General features: G+C 31.3%; 1 pseudogene; it reads left to right on the forward strand.

Annotated features, from left to right (window-relative positions):
- The first annotated feature begins 15,222 nt into the window (after window positions 1-15,222).
- On the forward strand, window positions 15,223-15,929 carry LOC145046112 (pathogenesis-related protein PR-1 pseudogene; annotated as a pseudogene).
- Window positions 15,930-20,947: the final 5,018 nt, after the last annotated feature.

Genomic DNA, 20,947 nt, shown 5'->3' on the forward strand with positions numbered 1-20,947 from the left:
TCATGTTAAACGTGAGATACGGATTGCAATCAATCTCATATTGTGTTCAACTTTTGTTAAGGCACTTTGGATGTCTAACTCTCAACATATAAGATGAACAAATCCCATCTTGACTACATAAGCCTCTTGCATAGTTCATACCATATCTGAAAAATGGTTTTTTTAACTGTCCAGTTAAGGTCCAGTGTTTGACCATATCTAACAACGATACTACTTACACATAAGTCCCACTATATATCCCATGTACTAATGACAAAAATATAGTACCTTTTAATCAAGTCTCATTCGCGATAGCGATCCATGAGATGATCTTGATGCAGGTCAATTCAATACCAGTTCTCTAACAAGTACCTATGAAACCTGGTTAAAACCCATTGCCTACCTTTATCCAGTGAAAATCAACCAATCCAATTCATATTAGTCTTATTTCATAACTTCTCCCGCAATTATAGCCGACTATGAACTTTTAGAATAAAAAGATTATTCATGGATTAAACATTTTTATATAGAACACAACATGTATTGATGTTATGATCATATCCCAGTATATCAAAGAACTATATAATAGTTGTTATTACAATTTTCCAATATCCAAATATTAAATCCAAATCAAAATCCCTTTTCTAGAATAATAAAGTCTTATGGTTGAAGTGTGACCATTCATACTTAGCTAAGAAGCACTTTATCAATGGGTTTCGACTAGAATTAATTTGCATGAATTATGTGAGTACTATCATCTCCATATTTGACTTTACTCTAAGCATACTTAAATATATTAGAGTATATGATTGGTGTTCTTTCATAACATAAAGTCTCTTAGCTCGATTAAGTATACTCTCGAAGTTACAAAGATTTCTATGTGGTCCTTGAATGGCATAGATCAACATAAGTATTCAATGAACTCATTCATCCAATCATATTAGATTTAAACTTCTAAAGTTGTGCACTCTTATTTTGTAGTATGTTGTGTCATTTTGTTCTGCTTAGACCTCATTCCATCTAAACGTACTCTTCATCCCTCAATACGTCATAATCCAATTTTAATTCATAACTATATACACTTGTTTAGAATCATAATCTTATGTAGCTCTTTACATGTAGATTTTATTGTAATTTTTATGTCTCATATACATCCTCTTAGTTCTTCTAATGTACTATTAGAATGTTTCTACAGTCATCCAGTGACTTAACCATGTATTTAATTGGTATATTATGATATGCTCAGAACATGATCATACACCAGGTCTTATGCATAATATGGAATAAATGATGGATTAATTTGCCAAGAGAGTTGAATATAAATCATTTTAGCTAGTTCAAACCTATGAGCTAGGTTCATTTGAGGCTGGTTCAAAACTTAGTGCCATGTGACAATACCAAGTGGATCTGAAGCTTTGCACATTTTGTTAGGATAACATGTATTAAAAAACCTACACGCTAAACTATATAGATATCTTATAGTAAATATCTATTAAGAAAAGCGGTCTTTCTTGAAATATATTTTCTATATCTCATATTAAGAATAAGAATTTATAGTAAACAATATCCTTGTTGATCTAATCGTAGCGACTTGTGAAAAAGGTTTGATCATAGTCATTGTGTTGAGTATAATAAGGACCACAGTCAATGACATATGTATGAGAAAAATCTTTATTAACAAGTCTTGCTTTAGATGTATATAGTTATCCATGTAATATATTCTTTCTAGAAGAGTCACTTACTCCTTCTAGCCTAGATATAGGGAGGAAGTTCAATCAAAACCATACTTGATTATCATACATGGATTACATCTCATGTTCATGAATTTAAGTCATTAATCATATTCTACATCTATCATGGTATCTTGGTATTTGATGGATTTGCTAGAAATCATTAATAAAAGATTATCAATTAAAGATTGTACATTTTTAAAGTCATAGATGATTCATACTACTAATGAGAACAATTTGTGTTTGTGAATAGTTATTATTAAAGTTTAACAATCTTTGTTAAATCTAGTGCCAACTGTAACTACATCAGGTTATGGTTCTTTAGGTGTTTCAAGTTCCATGTATGCCCCACTTGCTTTGTTATTAGAAGCTTGCTTTCTACAAACGTAGCTATCAAGGGAATAAGAAAACTTATTCTTAGTTGGCTTACATATAATAATCTAATCCACATTTTGAGTATTATATAAATATGTATCTAATAGATTTTGGGTTAAAAAGCTTTAGTTCAACATAAGCTTTAAATCCATAAAACATTTAATAAGATAGGGATAGATCCTCTCCATACAAAATCTTATAAAGAAAATGCTATATCTAGTAGTTAGTTGGTGTTTGTAGTCAATGTACAATTGATAGTGTTTTAGGGTTATCCCAAGGAAATAAATGAGGACATTTCTATGGATTAGAGATTAATCATAAAAAGTAAGATTTAATTCATCTTTTATTATCATTAAGGCCTTAGATAGTTCTTACCAGTTTGTATTTCAACGTTACATTTGAAAACGTAAACAAAGGTTTCATAATTATACTTTACCATGTAAAATATAACTGAAACTACTATAGCTATTAATAACGTTGATTTTGAATCTTGTGCTAAATCTTAGACATTTATTAGAAAGGAAGTCATACACCATAGTGTATAGTTCCTTAATAACTTATTTTCCCTAATACTTAGTGAAAAAATCAATGCGAATCTTTATATATGAATTGGATTTACATATGTCAAATAAACTATATTACTTGCCTTGAAGGATCCCTTTCTTGAAGTTTGAATATGTGAATGTTATTTATATAATAAATATAACAATGTCTAAGATGAGTTTGATTTAAAACAACTTTACGCCAAAAGTATTTTGCATATAGAACTTGTTATTTATATAGAACTTGTTAATTCTAGTTAAGAGATATTGTCTAATAAAAGAATTTTAATTAATCATTAATAAATTAAACTGAGACATATATTTAAGCAAGCTACATTAAAACATACATTTTTCCAAAACAACCATTGTGTTGTAATACAAGTGAATTATATTCCTAGCATAATTAATAAACTAAGCTCCGAGAGTGTAGCTCCAACTTGATTGTGCTCAACTGGTTACTCTTTTGTAAGTATCTACACGCCATTTACAAATAATAGATTAACATTTAAGTACTAAGTTGAAAGACCCTAACTTTCATATTTTTTGAAAGACCCAAACTTTCATATTTCACATTATCATTACTCCAAAACATGCTATTTGCATATTCATAAAAGCAATATTTTACATTGATATAAAGGATTTACAAACTATTGGATACAAACCTTTTATTACAAAGTGTTATATATATTACATAACTACCCAGGATATTGTAATTTATACAAACATAAAAAAGTAGTACAAAAGTACTATTACAAACTATTCTACATCTTTCAATAGTATGTAAACATATCATTTATTTATCACCTGCAATTATTAAACACTGATAGGGTAAGCGGTGACGCTTAGTGAGTTGAAAAATAGATACAATATAATGTTATTCCATATATATACTTCAATGTGGCAAAAGCAAAGAGGAACAACAAGATGTATGTGAGATCATGTGACAAGCGTTCATATCAATCAAAGACATTATTCAAAGATATTCTTTTCAATTCTTGATATACATCAATAAAGCTTTGGCCCAAATAGCATAGAAGACATGCAATTTCTGATTAACATCATGTTAGATTTCAGGTTTATAGTCCTGTATAACCATTTTCCAATGCCATAGAATAGAAGTCATTCTCTTACGGAGACATGCTCTACATGGCCAGAGGCTACATACCAGTACCAATGTGAATCTAAGTCCTTTCACTGATCACATGGTCAAAGGTATTACAATTGCTATAAACATAGCGAATCACACGAGAAAATAACTCAGAATAATAATACTGAAAAGCACATAGCACATATAACACATAACATACAATTGTTCCTATATATTGAACTCACCTTAAGTTAACCGGGGGTTAAAATAGTAATTTGGACAACACTTCGGCTTTAAATATGTCTTTCTATGTTGAAAACCGGGAGCTTAATTGAAAACCGGGCTCTGCGAAGGTAGGGCTTCAAAACCGAAAAGATAAAATTCCGGGCTTCTCGGGGGTCTCGGGATGTGTTTCGGGTGCTAAAATTGATATCAGGGCTTCGGGGAAAGTCAAAATGTAGAAAATATGGAAAGAGGGGCTAAAAGTGGCAAATTTTCAAAGTTAGTCGGAAGATCTCGCAGCCCCCTTTATATAGGGCCGAGCTTCGGAGTCGGCTAAGCAGCGAAGGGCTCGGTGGCCACAGCAGCAAAGGGAAGGTGGCGAGAAGGGGAGGCTCGGATGCGAGGTTCGGACCAGCTGGCGCGAGGTTCGACAGTGAGGTTCGGATACGAGGCTGGTAGGCGAGACGTGTCTCGCTCTTGCTGGACCTCGGCCTCGGCGAATCGAAATGGAACACGCATCGGTCTCCGGAAGCAAGCAGCGAAGTAGCTCGGTTTGGGCCACGTCTCCGGTGACGCACCTGCTTCGTGCGAGGTGACGCGGCCAGTACTACTCATGCGAAATTTTTCGATTTTCGGGCCCCGAACTTCTAAAATCCATAACTTTCGCATACGAGCTCTGTTTTTGACGTTCTTTATATGAACGCGTAGCTCAAATTACGCTCTACAACTTTCTTTTAGACTTCATCGGTTAATTTTGACTTTATTTTTAATATTATTATTTTTAATAGACCAGGACAGGAAAATCCGTTAAAAATTCATAACTTCTTCATCCGACATTCGTTTTCGTCAGAATTTTTACTGTTGTACTACATATGATGAGACCTTTGATTCTCGTTTTGGATGTATCGGTAAAATATCGCTCGATCTAAAATTCGAGTTTTTAGCTGTCTACTACTAAGTTGAAATTTCGAAAAATCATAACTTCCTCATACGAAGTCAGATTTTGGCGTTCTTTTTATAGAATTTCTCGGTTTAACGAATACTACGACTTTCATTTAGATTACTAAGGCTAAAAAGTAGTTTATCAAAAACTCACTTTTTACGTCATTCGACGCCGTGCCGGTTTTGTCGCGGATCTCCGGTTGGTCATAACTTCTTCGTTATAACTCGGATTTTGACGAGGTTTTCGTCTATAAGTTTCTAACGAGATTCTCTACAACATCAAATAATAAAATTTTACTTATTTAAAATTTCATATTTTCGCTAAATTTCACTATTTGGCTTTTAATTGGAATCTCATAAGATTTCCTATATTTTCTGAGTGATTCTAAACATAGTTTTACTTCATTTTTAGTAAAAACCATCTGTTAGAACTCAACACTCAATTTTACATAATATCACAATTTTATTCATTACAAAACACAATTTCAAAACGTGTATGTTACACAAGTACCTAAGTGTTATTACAAAAACATCAGTTCCATCTAGTACATACCTGAAGTACTAGTCTCTTTCATACTTTCTTTCCAGATAAGAGGAGAAAATCCTCTTCCATTGTCTAGTTTCTCCTCAAAAGAAACAAGATCCATATATGTGGGCCTTATTCGAATTCTTGGGCATAAAGGTGTTCATTCCATAAAACATAGGCCTCCTAGATCACACAAGGTGACCCTTTTCGGCATTGAAATATTCCTAGTTTTATGTTAGAAACATCTTTAGCATCATAGTCATGCCTTTACTAAGTATCATGTTCAGGCTTATTGCTCAAAGCAAATAGTTTAGGACTTGGAACTTTATGTGGATATAATTTCATATCTCTCATGAGATTGTTTCGTAAGACATGAAGCTATTCATTGAAGTTGTATCAATTGAATGTTATTGTTTCATTAAGTCATTAAAGAAAATGACAATTTAATGGTAATGAGAATGGATTATTTAACTACAAAATTTTAACAAAATTCAATTAGTATTTTCAATATTTAACGCTTTAATAATTAATACCCTTTTAGTTTCCAAAAACATTAATTATCGAAGTCTATGATCTAAGTTGCAAAACAAATATATGGTTAGGTATCATTTATCCCATCCATTTGAATTCAACCCAATAGATATTGATTATCAATTATATCTTACTATATAATTCATAGATTTATGGGATCGCTAATAGCAAATTTATTTAGACATGTTTGATTCAATCTATTCCTCGGAACTCTCTTGCTTAAGTATCCTTTTATCACAAAATATTTTCAATCAAATCATCCGATTTGAAAAACTTGTGTAATCGGCCTATAACTTGGTTATAGAAATCGCGAAGACAACCCGACCATCAAAAGATAAAACTAAGCATTTATGTACCCTTTATCCCACTAGTGCATATGAGAGAAGTGCGAGTGCTCTTCAAAAAGGATTGCATAGATTTGAGGTTTTTAAAAAGAGCTTTTTATATGTTTTATTATTCTAGTTTTAAAAACATATGATATCATGGTTATTACATGTATATCATAAACCATCTTACCATTTAAAAAAAATCAGTTGTGAAGGTTTTATATAAAAAGCTAGTTTTTATATACTTTAACTTGATTCAATTTTAATAATCGGTATTAATTTGTGCATTTGAACCCTTTTATATTTTTAATACAAATTCATTTTATTATTTATATATATGAAGTTTGTATAAGTTATAAAAATCACCATTTTAAAAGTTATCATTGAGTATTTCAAAATTTGACATTATTAACGTTTTTATAAAACTGGATTTTATTTTAAAACCATTACGTATTACATCTAATGTCCATATTATAAATTTTAAAACCAAACTTCATGTAACGTTTATTTTGTCCAAAATTGTTTTAGCTGTGAAAACGAATTTATCGACCACGCATAATAATTGCATAAAATAAACAACACAAGCATGTATAAAAATTATGTGTTTATAAATATAACCAACTAATAATATTTTTGTGAGCCAACACAAAACAAGCCAAGTTTATTCCTAAAGGGACATTTTAAGGGACCAAAAAACTTCATGTAATGTTGTTGTAGAAGCTCCCACTTGAGAAAACACTCCCTGCTTGCAAAAGATTGAAAAAACTTCTTCAAAGCAATATTTCAGAAATATGCAACATATTTCCGAAAAAAAGTCATAGAAAAGGTTGCATTATGTTCAACAGCTCCAAGGGAGGCTGTCAACAGCAACACCTTTTACAACAAATTGCTAAAAAGGTTGCATGTGTACTTACACACCTCAAAACCTCGAAAATTGCCTTCTTGACTTCACACACTGGCTCCAACTTCTATTCTTGTTATATTTTTGTACACATAAATTATTTCTAACAACTAATATATTATTTACATAAATAAACCATGAAAACTAATCTATTTAATTTATTACATACCATATTCATAAATCAATTATTACAACCAATTTTATAAAACAACCAACACAACAACACAAAAAACATAATGGTCATTAGCTAATTTATGCACATCATGCATATCAACATATACATAAAACAACCTTTGTTTTTCTAAAACAACTTTAAATGACAAAGATTCATGAAAACTTTTGTCACATAAATTAACAATTATAAAGTTGTCATAAAAAACATGTATGAACTTGTTTTTATATAAAACAAAGTTATGAATATTCTCCAACAACTAAGATTTCCAAAAATCAAAAAATCTAACCAAACTTGCAAGGTGGCTCTGGTACCATTTGTTGCGTTTTTATTCAAAAACTAGTTTTAAAAACAAAAATCTAGCAATGAAATACTTAATCAGTTTTTAATAACATAAACAAGTTAAGCTCACCACTGATCTTCTTGCAAAAAGTATAAAGATTAAACACCAACCAAAAGAAGAAGATGGAGAAATATCAACCTTTGTAGTTCTCTGGATCATCTTAGGAGGCTTGCATGTTGATGAAGAATGATGAACTTTATAAACACCAGCAAGTTGTCAACTTGATTTAAGATGCTAGTCTTGTAAGAAAAAGTCTTAATCTCTTGAGCTTGAAGTTCATAACCAATATAAACTTCAAGATAGCATAATATAAGCAAGTAATATTCATGCATAAACAAAGCATGGGTGAAAATACATACACATATGCATGTTTTGGATTTTTGGATAACAAAAGAGGAAGTAGTGAAAGCCTTATTATAGTAAAGATATTAACCAAGAGTTCTTAATATACCATACATCTATCCCTATTGTATTTTATTATCTTAAGGCATGCTTCTAAATCATATCTCCCATAATAAACTAATTCAAAATACATGATGCCTCTTGTCCCTTAATACTTATGAATTAAAAAATTGAAAGTACCTTGCCTCTCATCCTCTATACATTAAATAGGTATAAGACCACACTCTTCTTTTGAATAAACTAGTCAAAAGACAATGTCATCCTTTTTGCTTCCATAATTTTGAAATTAATAAGACAAAAGACGATAAAAACTTTATATTTTTTAAAACAAAAGAATCTATCTAAGCCAAAATGTTGTGCATGACTTATTAATTCATACCATATGAATTATGTAATGTTACTTGCTAACGAAAATTATTATTTCCTAGAAATAAATAAGTTCCAAGTTAATTATAAGAGTTTATTGAATATTTATTAAGACTAATTACTATTAAATAATCAATTATATCATGTTGTTGTTTGTGTGACCTATTGGTATCATATGTTAAATTGCAATATCACTTTAAGATCATTCTTGAGCATACTAGATCTTTCACTTACATCACATTCCAACCATCTTGTGTGACTATTTGCATATAAGCACGTCCACAATTTAGTCATCGCAATAACACTAAAAAAATTGTGTGCAAACAACAGTGAACCATGACGTTATTTATATAGATTGTATGTTAGGTTCTAAAATATTGTCCAATTGTGCTAGCATTTGTTGTGCAAAAGTTTTCCTCTTCATATGTATCCATGGGAACTTATACCATATGGACACAACTTTTTGGCGCGTAGTATGCCTAATAGGTGTTGTTGGTGTTTTGTACTCATCCCACGAAATATATTTTATATTTGGCGATTGAATACATGCGTACGACTACCTAGAAACAAGAGTCAACGGTTGTTCGGGAGTCCCTAACATACTCCCATAAGTCATTGTAGTTTATGGTACCAATATACATCCACCCCCTTTGGGTACCAACATCATCTTTGGGAGTTTTATTGATAAGTTTTATAAGAAAAGTAGCGTTATGCTTTGCTAAACGCTTATCTTGTGACATCAACTATGCACGGAATTCATTGACCTTGTTTTGCAAATCAGTAATAATTTGGTACTTATTAGTTGATGGTTCAGTGGCCAACGGTGATGGTGGTGTTGGGTGAGATTAAACATCTATCCGTTCCTTCTTTATTCAAGGATCATGGGTGGGGGAGTGTTTGGGTGATGGTGTTAGGGAAGGTGCCATGTGAACTTATGAGTCACAAAAATTAGGGCGATCAATCCACACCGAGCTAACTATCCACCATTTTGCACAACTCTCAGCTTCTGCCGGGTCCAACTTGTGTACAAAAGGAAGCTATAAAATTATAAATAAACATAAATTTAACATATTGAAGAAGAAATTTTTAAAATGTATAAGTAATCATACGTCGTTGATGTTTATAAACTGGTTGCACTTACACACATGTAAAGGCCTCTGTTTCGGCCATGCAATAGCCCAAGGGATCACATTCAGTTGCCGTGTATCAAACAAATTGCTCCAGGAAAACTCTCAAGAATCCATATCTAAAAGAATCATGTATTAGAATATTATCAAACAAAAAATAGAAAATTGTTAATCATGTACCTTACCTTAAAAGCGTGTTAAAACCATTTAGGGTGCAGGTCATTTTTTGAAGTTGTTTAGTTTTTGGTTCGACTGGATGTATATGCTTCTCAACCTTATTGAATACAACATCTAGCTATGAGTACAATAGATCCCAAATTATCCCCCCCATAGATATTTGAGACATAAAAAATTCCCAATTAAATTTCTATAAAATATTAGTAATCGTAATTGTTATATGTAATTATAAATTAACAAAATGATAATTTTTGAATTCATCAAGGTTAGATAGCAAAGAGAAATACTCCTCTTTTACAGGCTATTTTGAACCCTTCTCTAACAGATAGATGAGACATACACATAATGCATCTCGTCTGATAAGTAATTAAGCGAATGTTTAAACACATTCATCACATCCTCTGATTTCACATAGACATTCCTCGTGATTGTAGGAAACACACGGGAACAGAATTCGGCACCAAAAGCGGAGGCAAGAAAATAATCACCAAAGCGGAAATTTATGACAAGACAAAATTCTTTCTTCTCGAAAGACAGTTCATAAGCCCTAATCTCAAAAACCATGCCCTTTACTTCGCTTTGGGGTTCCAAGATAACTGAGTGGAAAACACATAATGTAGAATTAAAGGGTCCTCATTTACATTTGGAATGTCTAAGCACCTCCCAAAACATGAATTCCGGAACATAGTATCTCGTGTTGGTCTGTCTTTGATTGTCACAAAAATATATGTACGAAATTTTGGTTTACAAGAAAGTGTAATGGATGCATCAGAAACCCTATCGTGCTGCAAATATAATACTTGTTTTAAAACAAATCCACAACGAATAGTAACCACCATTCTTGACATGTTCTTTGTGTTCCGTGCGAGTTCTTCGTGTTCTAAACTAGTTTAGCGCACTCCGAAAAGCAATTTATTGTTCCAGGGCAATATTTCAATGTATAATAACATTTTATAAACAACTAAACTATTTTTTTAGTTGGTCCTAATGCACAATCCTCAACTATTGGTGCTCCGAAATGTGGGCAGTTCATTCTGGAGGTGTTCTTTGGATTCCGAATGCAATTTTTTTTATTTCAGGACACTAATTTTCAATGAATAATCACATTATATAACAACTAAACTAGATTTAGGCTTAGTCCTAATGCCATGGCATCTTTTCTTGAAACTCTAGAACATAGTCAGTTCAAATTGGAGGATGTGAATATAAAAAAAATCTTAGAAAATACTTGTAAAACAATAAGGTCATCACGATCGTATTCCATATCTTAAGTTGGAGTTTGGAATGCGTGAATACAGAGTGTATCAAAGATCGGAATCGGGAAGCTGGAGTATTGTGTCATAGATCGAATCAGAAAGTCGAAGTGTATCACCCGGTTTGTAGATCAAATTGATTTAAAGCTTTGCGGAGTCAAAGGCACAATTTCTTGGTAAAACAATGGCTCACAATGTGACCATAGAGAGGTCACGACGTGATTAGTGACAAAGTAATAATTTTTTTAAACTGAGCCAATGACATGATCAATAGGAGCTCCCGACATGAGTAGGGTTGAAGCCCAAGACCATGAGCTTTTAGGGTATCCTTTGTATTTAAAACCCATAAACTTCATTCTAGGGTTCCAAAATAACCTCCTTTGTCCCTAAGCTCAGTAAAACCCTAACCCTAGCCTCTCATTGTGATTCTTGAGATTTTGATTGAGTTTTGGTGGTTTGAAGAAGAAGAGATCACCATTGAAGCATTGTTTCAACTTGGAAGTTCAAATTGCAACCTCTAGCTACAAATGTGGACCAATATGAGTAACCAAGATCCAAGATTTATGTTTCCTTGTTGCTAGATCTAAGGTTTTATGCATATTTAACGATAACTTTAAGAGTTAGAGTGTTGGTACTCTATAAACATGGTAACTTTATGGGTCCTTAGGGTCTCTTGGTGCTTGCATGTTATGGATATGAGTTTTGGAGGATGTTTGAGTTCATGCATGAGAATTTATCTCCGTTTTCTTCATGAATGACTTAGTTTGAGATCAAGTCTTCTATTGGACATAAAAAACCTTAAAGCATCGATTTTTATGATCCTAGGAGTGTTAGGAAGCTTTTGGGAGAAGATGGATTCGTGACTTAATGGATTACAAAGTTTTTGGATCAAAATGACATTTAGCCTGCTCTCACGTCGTGAGGATTATATGACCCAATTATTTTGTCTTGTGGTGGCTCACGACGTGAACTATAGATGTCATGAGGCTTTATTAACTGTTGACTTTCGTTGACCGTTGAATTTTTGACAAAGTTTGACTTTAGGTTAAACTTGAGGATTGTAGGCTATTGATTAAGATTATATATGGTTCTGGTATTAGTGGATTTGTGGGTAACCAATGCTGAAAACAGATAGTATCATAATGTTTTAGAGTTCTTCAATTCAGGCAAGTTTTGCCGCATTGTACCCATGGGTTGAAGGCATGAATATCGGCCCACTAGTTTTGGTTATCATTAAGTAGAAAATGGCATAGGGACTGTATATAGTCATGTATGATAGACTGAGGATCTTGATGTAGGATTTCTTTCCTGTTCCTTTTTTCGTTGGGCTCTAGAGTAGGATCACATGTCCGAGTATCTCTCTCACCTCTAAGTGTATACGGTCATGTATTCCTTGGATTGTTGGTACTTATTATGTTACTATACTGTAGTAATCTATTAGATCTCTATCCTGGTATATAGGATGTTGCTATGTTGTAGATATCTGTTAGATTTGTTTTTTGGTATATAGGATGTTGCTATGCTAAAGTGATCTGTTATATCTATATCCTAGTACATAAGATGTTTCTATATTGTAGTGATCTGTTATATATGTATGTATATCTATACTTTCTGGTTATCATCTAGTGGAGTGCCCTAGGGACTGTAACTAGTCATGTAGTATGGCTTGAGAACTCTTCATCTAGACTTTCTTGCACATTCCTTGCTTGGTTGTCTCTCTAGAGTAGGATCATCGGTTCGGGTGGCTATCTCACCTCTAGTAACTTATGCTTTCGCATTTCATTGAGGTTGGCTAGTAGTGGGACATTGTACGGTGTGAGGCCTAGTAGGCGGTAGTAAGTTGTATGATTGTTGTTTCCTTGTATTATTTGCCTTCTTGATCCAGATTGTTTATATTTCGACATATGGTGGTAGTGGGTTGATACGGTCCTACTTTGTGTTGTAGACCAAGATACCCGGTGTAGGCTGGTTATAAGTCGTAGGCACGGAGGCTCGGGAGGAATGGTTAGGTTGAGGCAGAAGGCCAACAAACCCTGGGTATTCCAACTAGATGGTTGATTGGACCGTTGCATCTTGGCATTCCAGTCTAGGTTTGATTGGGCATGGGCATTCCAACCGAAAGGTTGTGGGCCATTATGCATGCTTTTATCTTTATCATATGAGGTATTTTGGGGGAAACTCACTAAGTTTTATGTTTATTTAGTTATTTTTGTTTCGGGTATCATTGATGGCTATGGGAAGGCGAAGGAGGGACTCTACACTCATGAACATCATTGAGGATTTCACATTCATTATAATACTCTGATTTTTCAATAATTGTAAACAAGAATATATGGTTTTCTTAAAATGGTTTTATAATTGGGAAGTTTTACTTTAAATAAAATGAAATTTTTGGTCATGAAAATGGGACGTTACACGATGTGTATCGGAAGATTGAGATCTGAAATGAAATCGAGTTCCCGATTTTGTCTGAATATATTCCAGAAAATGAAATTCAAAAAGACAGTCTGGTATAGGTCATTCTGAAGGATACTTGATGGGCCGGCCCATAAAAAAACGAGTCTGAATTTGTTTTCGAAACGACTCATTCCAGAGAAAATGGTTATTTTACAAAAATCAAATTAAATTTGTTGTTTTTAAAAAAATACACCAAAAAGTGGTTACATTACTCAATTTCTTTTCATTAAATCAACGACTTATCGTTAATATTTAGTTGTTATTGCTAATAGTTGGTTGTTATTTGTTATTGAAACTTGAAATCAAGTTTTTGATGAAATCATTTCATTATATTCCATTAGAAAATTTTTCAAAATAAAAAATGTTGTAGATAACGGTGTAGTTTATTTAATTAGAAACCTATGGTTAATAGTTAGTCACACACCTCCTCAACCTCCCTCTCCACCTACAAGACTGAAACAAGTTTTTTTGTGTTATTTCAATTATTGTTTATCTTCTTGAAAACTTGAAAAAAACTAGAAATTTGCCATTAGATTTGTTTGCTTAAGGTTAGCACTTAGTTATTGCTTGTTTTTGTTACTGAAATCAAGTTTCTTTGTTGAATCTTGAAATTAATTAGTGATACAAATAGAATTTAAAGTTTGTAGCTATTGTTAAATTGCAAAAAAACGAACCCGTATAACCCGAATCTAAAAAACCAAACCCATTTAGCTGGAGCCCGAAAAAAAAACGATCCACCAAACATTATTTTCACATTTGTGTCTTTATTTTTATGACCGGCTCCAAACACATAATATAAACAACCACATACATATTATATATGATGGGATACATAACAACATTTATTGGGATAACTGGTAGATTTGATTTTAATTGTTTTTTCGATTAAAAAATAAAACAGATAAATTTGTCTTTTTTTTTTGGAACTAGCGGAAAATATATTAAAACAACTCAGCCTAAGAAGAAACAAGGCAAGGCAAGCAAACAATAAAATCCAAAGTTTTACAAAACATCAAAAGTATAACACACCCATTTACACTCATTTATGTTTCACCCAATTAAAAACTACCGAACAAATATTATCTATCAGTTTGGGAATATTAGTTCTTACGTTATTAAATACCATATCATTTCCTGGCTTTCAAGTGCACCAAAGATAACCATAAAGAATAGCCAAGAGGCTTTTTCGTTTTTTGAAACAATTACCCTAGACCGCAGCGTACTCCAAGAGCTTTCTAACCGAATGAAACTGAGTAGGAGAGAGGTTACACCAAATTAGAATCTAATAAGAAGATGATCACCTTCATCACTCCCAGCATCGCAGAAACCACAATGAAAACTGTGGACCGAAATACCCCTTCTCGAAAGAGCTCCAAAAGAAAGAATTCTCTCCATAGAGGTGCGCCACACAAAACATTTTAATGAGGTCGATGTTTTAGAAACAGAAGCATGAAATCCAAATATAATATATTTTCATACAAAACATTTATTTGGTTTACCATAATATATTCCATACAAAACATTTATTTGGGTTACCATAATATATTCCATACAAAACATTTATTTGGTTTACCATAATATATTCCAATAATAATGATTAAACGCGGCTACGATTCAACTCATATTCTCTATAAAATAAAGAACAAAAACAAAGTGGTAATCATTATCGAACATGGGTGCCACCTTCATTTGCGCCTTAAATTCTCCAAATCCAACCACCATTTATATATTTTTTTTATTTAATTTTAATAACATACAATATAAGTCTACCATTTTGTACCAATTCACACAAAACCTTAAACAGAATCACATAATGTTCTTTCCAAAATTATCTCCTACAATTTTCTTGTTTTTCTTCCTTAATCTCCTCATCTCCACCTCCATCAATGCCATCAAAACACCAACCCCAACTCAATCTCAACTCAATGTCATCAAGCAATTCTTAACTTTTCAAAACAAGGCTCGGACCGCTCTCCGTATGCCGCCATTGGTGTGGGACTCAAAGCTTGCACGCTATGCAGACCTTTATGCCAGGCAAAGACGAAACGACTGTCTGTTGAAACATTCCAATGGACCTTACGGGGAGAATATATTTTGGGGTAGTGGTGATGGATGGACTCCTGCTCAAGCATCACTCGCATGGGTGGCGGAACAACGGTGGTATAGGTATGGCTCGAATTCTTGTGGTGGAGGAAAGGAATGTGGTCACTATACACAAATAGTGTGGAAAACTACCAAGAGGATTGGGTGTGCTAGAGTGACTTGCTTTGGGGGTAGAGGCGTTTTCATCACTTGCAATTATTTTCCTCCTGGTAACTTTATCGGTGAGAAGCCTTATTGATGTTTTAGCCATAATTTTGGTAGACAAAACACCAATAAGATATGTGAATTTTATTCTTCATATTTTTAGAAATATTCTAAAAAATCTATTATTTTATGAATAAACTGATAATAATTTTGAGTTTACACGATTCATTTTGTTTTACTATTAAATGTTTGTAAGGATATTTTTAAATCTATATCCAACATTTTAGTAATTATTAGTCAATTAAACATAATCATAATAGGCACTATATATTTCTAGTTTCTTTTACCTTTGATACGTATCTTAGGTTGTGAGTACTGAGTAATAGCAAGGCGCATGTTTCTGTCATGTAAAACTAACACATCGGGTCAAGTATACGGACTTAAATGAATGATAAACATGTGAAACGCATTTATCGTATAAAATAATACTAACTTTCATCATTTTAAGTGGTCCTTGCTTTCGTGTAAACTCTCTTTGTCCCTTGGTTTATCAAGTTAACCATCACGCTCCCTCGTGGTTTTAAATAGAAGAAATCGTATGTAGATTCGATTTTTCGGTTTTATTGGTTTTATGTTTTTATATTTTAAATTTAACTATAACTAAACCAAATAAGGCTTGGTTTAATCGGTTTCAATTTATTTAGTTATGTTTTATTCGGTTCTATTACCGGTTAAAACATATAAAATTATGCAGGTACAAGTAAATATTAAACCAAAATTAAAAATAGGGATAATGACTTAAAAAGGTAACGAAGTTTCAAAAGTGTACAAAAAAGACCATTGTTGTTTTTTTTGTACACAAAATATCATTTTACCGGCTATTGTAGGTTATCCGGTTTCCAAATGTTCAAAAAATACCATTGTTGTTTTTTTTAGTATAAAAAATATCATTAATGTTACTATTTGTACACAAAATACCAACAAAACACACATGTGTTCAACTAAAACATTGTGGTAACCAGGTACTTTAGGTAAATGGGATGACATGAGCGTAATCAGCAAGTGCTTGTTTAATTTTTGTTGAAATTGTTGGAAAAGATCTTACTTCCACCGTATGATCAGTCGAACAAGATTACAGGTGATGCTTTGGCTGATAAATTTTTCTTCAAATCGGTGATGAGAATAGCGTAATCAGCAAGTGCTTGTTCGGCTGTTAGATATGCTAAAGTAGAAGCATTCTTGTATGCCTCTTTCTGGCTTCCATATAGCATCGATTCACCATAATATCGATGCTAGATCAAATCACATAGCTTTTGATAAAATTGTATTATTAAAGGTCTGCAAGTGAACAAATTAATGTAGAGTAGAGTGATTAGGGCTTTTACTTCGGGGAAGATGACCATGGCACCAAAACGAGGGGCGAGGTCCCAAACAAAGTCGGTGTTGGCAGCGAACCATTCGATATCGCCTTCGTTGCCGCAATAAAGGAAGATTGGACCCAAACGACTAGGGCTTGGGCCCACCCAGTGATCGGAGTTGATGAGATAACGTTGTTGGAACTTGGGAAGATCATTGAAACTGAAATGATCAAGAGTCTGATCAAAGTATCATGTCTCGTAAGTGTACTTCGGCTGAACAAGAATTTTTGGGTTTTGAGAAGTCGTGGGGATTTACTGAGAAACGGAGGTGGCCGGTGAGATTCCCGCGTTGATGAAAGTAGGCAGATGATTAGGAGGAAGAATAAGAAAAAGGGTTTTGCCATGGTGGTGGAAGGTGGCGATGAACAACAGTAGTGGCCGAAGTGAAGTGGATGGTTCTTTATAAAAAGTAGCTAAATTTCCATTACATTCAAAGAAGGAAAAATTACTTAAAAAGGTAACGAAGTTTCAAAAATGTACAAAAAAGACCATTTTTTTTTTTTTTTTTTTGTACACAAAATACCATTTTACCGGCTATTGTAGGTTACCCACAAGGTATTATTTGAACACATGTGTACTTTATTGGTATTGTGTGTATAAAAAATATACTTTAATGGTATTTTGAGTACTAAAAATAAAATAATGGTATTTTTTGTATATTTTTAAAACTTCATTACCTTTTTAAGTCATTATCCCTTAAAAATAACAATATAATGTTTACATTAAAAATAACTTCAATACTACATATTTATCAAATTCATAATATAATAATAAAATAAAAATTAATATATTAATAATTATATGTTAAAACTCATATTAAAATTTACTTTCATACTACACATATTAAATTAATAGCAGAATAATAACATAAAAATAATATTGTCATCTTCTCCATTTATATCATGGTTATATATATATATATATATATATATATATATATATATATATATATATATATATATATATATATATATATATATATATATATATATATATATATATAAATTCGGTTTAACCAAAACAATTAGATTTAACTAAAACTAACCAAATAAGGTATCTTTAATCGGTTAACCAAACTTAATTAGTCGAAAACCAATAACCTGAACCAAATAAACTAAACATAATTTTGTTCGACTTGATTATTCGGTTTAGGTTTTTTCACACCCCTATTCACAGTCTCTTTATATAACCAATTTTCTTTATTTATAAAAACTAAAATTATGATATCTTCTTAACGAGTAACTTATTTAAATTTAAAATACTTGCACTGTTAGGTATATGTAGAGAACAATTTGTTAGCATATTATTATAGACTAGTTTATAACCCGTGATTACTACGGTTAGAAAATTAATTAAACTTTCTAAGTAAAAACTCAAAACTATTAATTAATAATTTTAAATATCTTATTAATTAAAAGATATTTTTTAGTTATATATAAAATTATAATCACTGATTCAAATAAATACGTAAAATATATCATTTTATAATTTATATAAATTTTATTTTATTATATTTGGTATAAATTTTATTTTATTGTTATTCTAATATTATTAATTTAATGTAATTAAAATGTTATTTAAATTTTGAAATTTGAAATTTGAAATTGAGAATTAATATATTGACAAGTAGCATGATATTAATTATAAGTGTCTGACAAGTGTAATGATATTAATTAAAATGCCTAACATGGTGACACATGGCAAAAGAACTACTCTTCCTTCCTAATAAATGAAAATAATTTTGCCACATGTCACTCTCTTATTAATTTGGACACATGTTATTTTTTGGTATTTTAATTAAATGTTTTTTCCATTTGTCATTTTTTTATATTTTTATTTTTTCTTAATTAATATTAATATATTATATTTAAACCTCAATTAATAATTACTATAATTGAAAATAACCAATAAATTATAATATTAGTACTCATATAGTATTTAATATGTTTCCTTTTAATTCAAATTTAAAAATTTTAAATTTAAAACCTAAAATTTTTAAGTTAAATAAAGTTTTTGTTTAAACTTTTATATTTAATTTTTGTTTATCAAACCCGTATAACATACGGGTCTTACACCTAGTTTATTAGTATATGGATTAATGTTATAGAAAACCTTATATATTGTATTTTTTCTAGGTTAAACATCAATATTTTTTTCTAGGTTAAACATCAACATTTTTTTATGAAAAAGACCTTATATATTTTCATTTTTTACAATTTGGCCATTTTAATTAGGAGTGTTATTCAGTTGGTTTTTTTGGTTTTTGGTTTATACGGTTCGGTGTTATTTGTTTTTTTACATCTTAAAACAAACCATAACCAAAACCAAACAAATTTCAGTTAATCGGTTTTGATTAATTCGGATACAATTTTTTTGGTTCGGTTTGCCGGTTAAGCCAATTAAAATTTCCCATGTAACAATAAATACCAAAGTATAATAATAAAATTTTTGCTAAAGTTTTACCAAATGAAAAAATATATATATTAATACATAACATATTATATTCATTTTTTAATGATATATTTGCTTTAGGTATTAATGTAGCCACACAAGTTATAGATACATATTAATATAACTTTATTCATATACGAAGATGAAATAAATGTCCAAATGTTAATTGAGATTTGGCTAATTATTTGTTTCTTTTTAATACAAAATATAAACAATTATAGATTTATAATAGTTAATAATTAACTAATGAGTTATGTACTGGGCCGATCCATTGGTCCATGATGCCCTGGGCAAGTCTAATATTAACGCCCATTTTTTGTGTCGTCAAATACACAATACACAAACAACAAAAATTTATAAAACAAAAGTTTTCGTAAAATTTTTTAATAAACCAAAAATCATGTAAAATGTTGCAAAAATCGTCTAAACAGTTCATACATTTTTGAAGCAAATATATCAATTACTTTATGATTTCCAATAATAAATAAAACCAAAATTCGATAATAAACATTTCTAAATCAATGATAACACCCACTCATAGATCGGAATGATGAACATCTCTAGTTTTAGGTTCACATTAGATCTGCTATCCAATCTTGCTTCATGTTTTAACTTGCTTCATGTTTAGCTGACTTCACTTTGTTTGCTAAATTTAAATTAAAATCAATGTACATAAGCAATTAAATATAAATATTATGAAAAGAGGCATATGACTAATTGACAACATCTTTAGACATTATTTGACTCCATTGATGATCAACTATGTGTTTCCTGTTAGCAGCATTGTCCTTCCTTTAGAACTGATTTTCTTGTTTCTTTTCTTAAGCACATTCTTCATTCTCTTTTTGTTTCTTCAAAAGATGCTCAGGATCCAATTGTCCTGCATTATTTACTTCAACCATATCTTCACACTACAATAAGCTTATAAATTTATAGGAAATGTAATTACCTATATTGCTTCATTAGACATATTAATATAAGAATAATGAAAATTTGAGAAAAATTTGGCATAAATTTTTAAAGGCTTCAAAGAAGTTCAAACCAAACTATTTGAAGCCATACAAAACAAACTTTGGAAGCAAAATAGCTATTCATTCAATATGAAAACGACATAAATCCTAACACCAAACACAACAAATATTCATGCAGTGTTCTCTCAACCTAAAAAACATAACTGCACCTCGAGTTCTAAGAACAATGGAAAAACAATAGAGATAGGAATCGAAAAACTTACTTGTTAGATGTTTGAACTCCAAAAAGAGAATAAATCACTTAGTCTTTGGTTGTTTGAACTCCAAAAAGGTAGAATTTGCTCAATAAGCATATGGATATTGATAATTACATGAAGCTAGTCAACATAATCACAAAGCTGG

The sequence above is a fragment of the Lactuca saligna genome, chromosome 5 (assembly GCF_052625555.1).
Source record: "Lactuca saligna cultivar CGN05327 chromosome 5, ASM5262555v1, whole genome shotgun sequence".
NCBI lineage: Eukaryota > Viridiplantae > Streptophyta > Magnoliopsida > Asterales > Asteraceae > Lactuca > Lactuca saligna.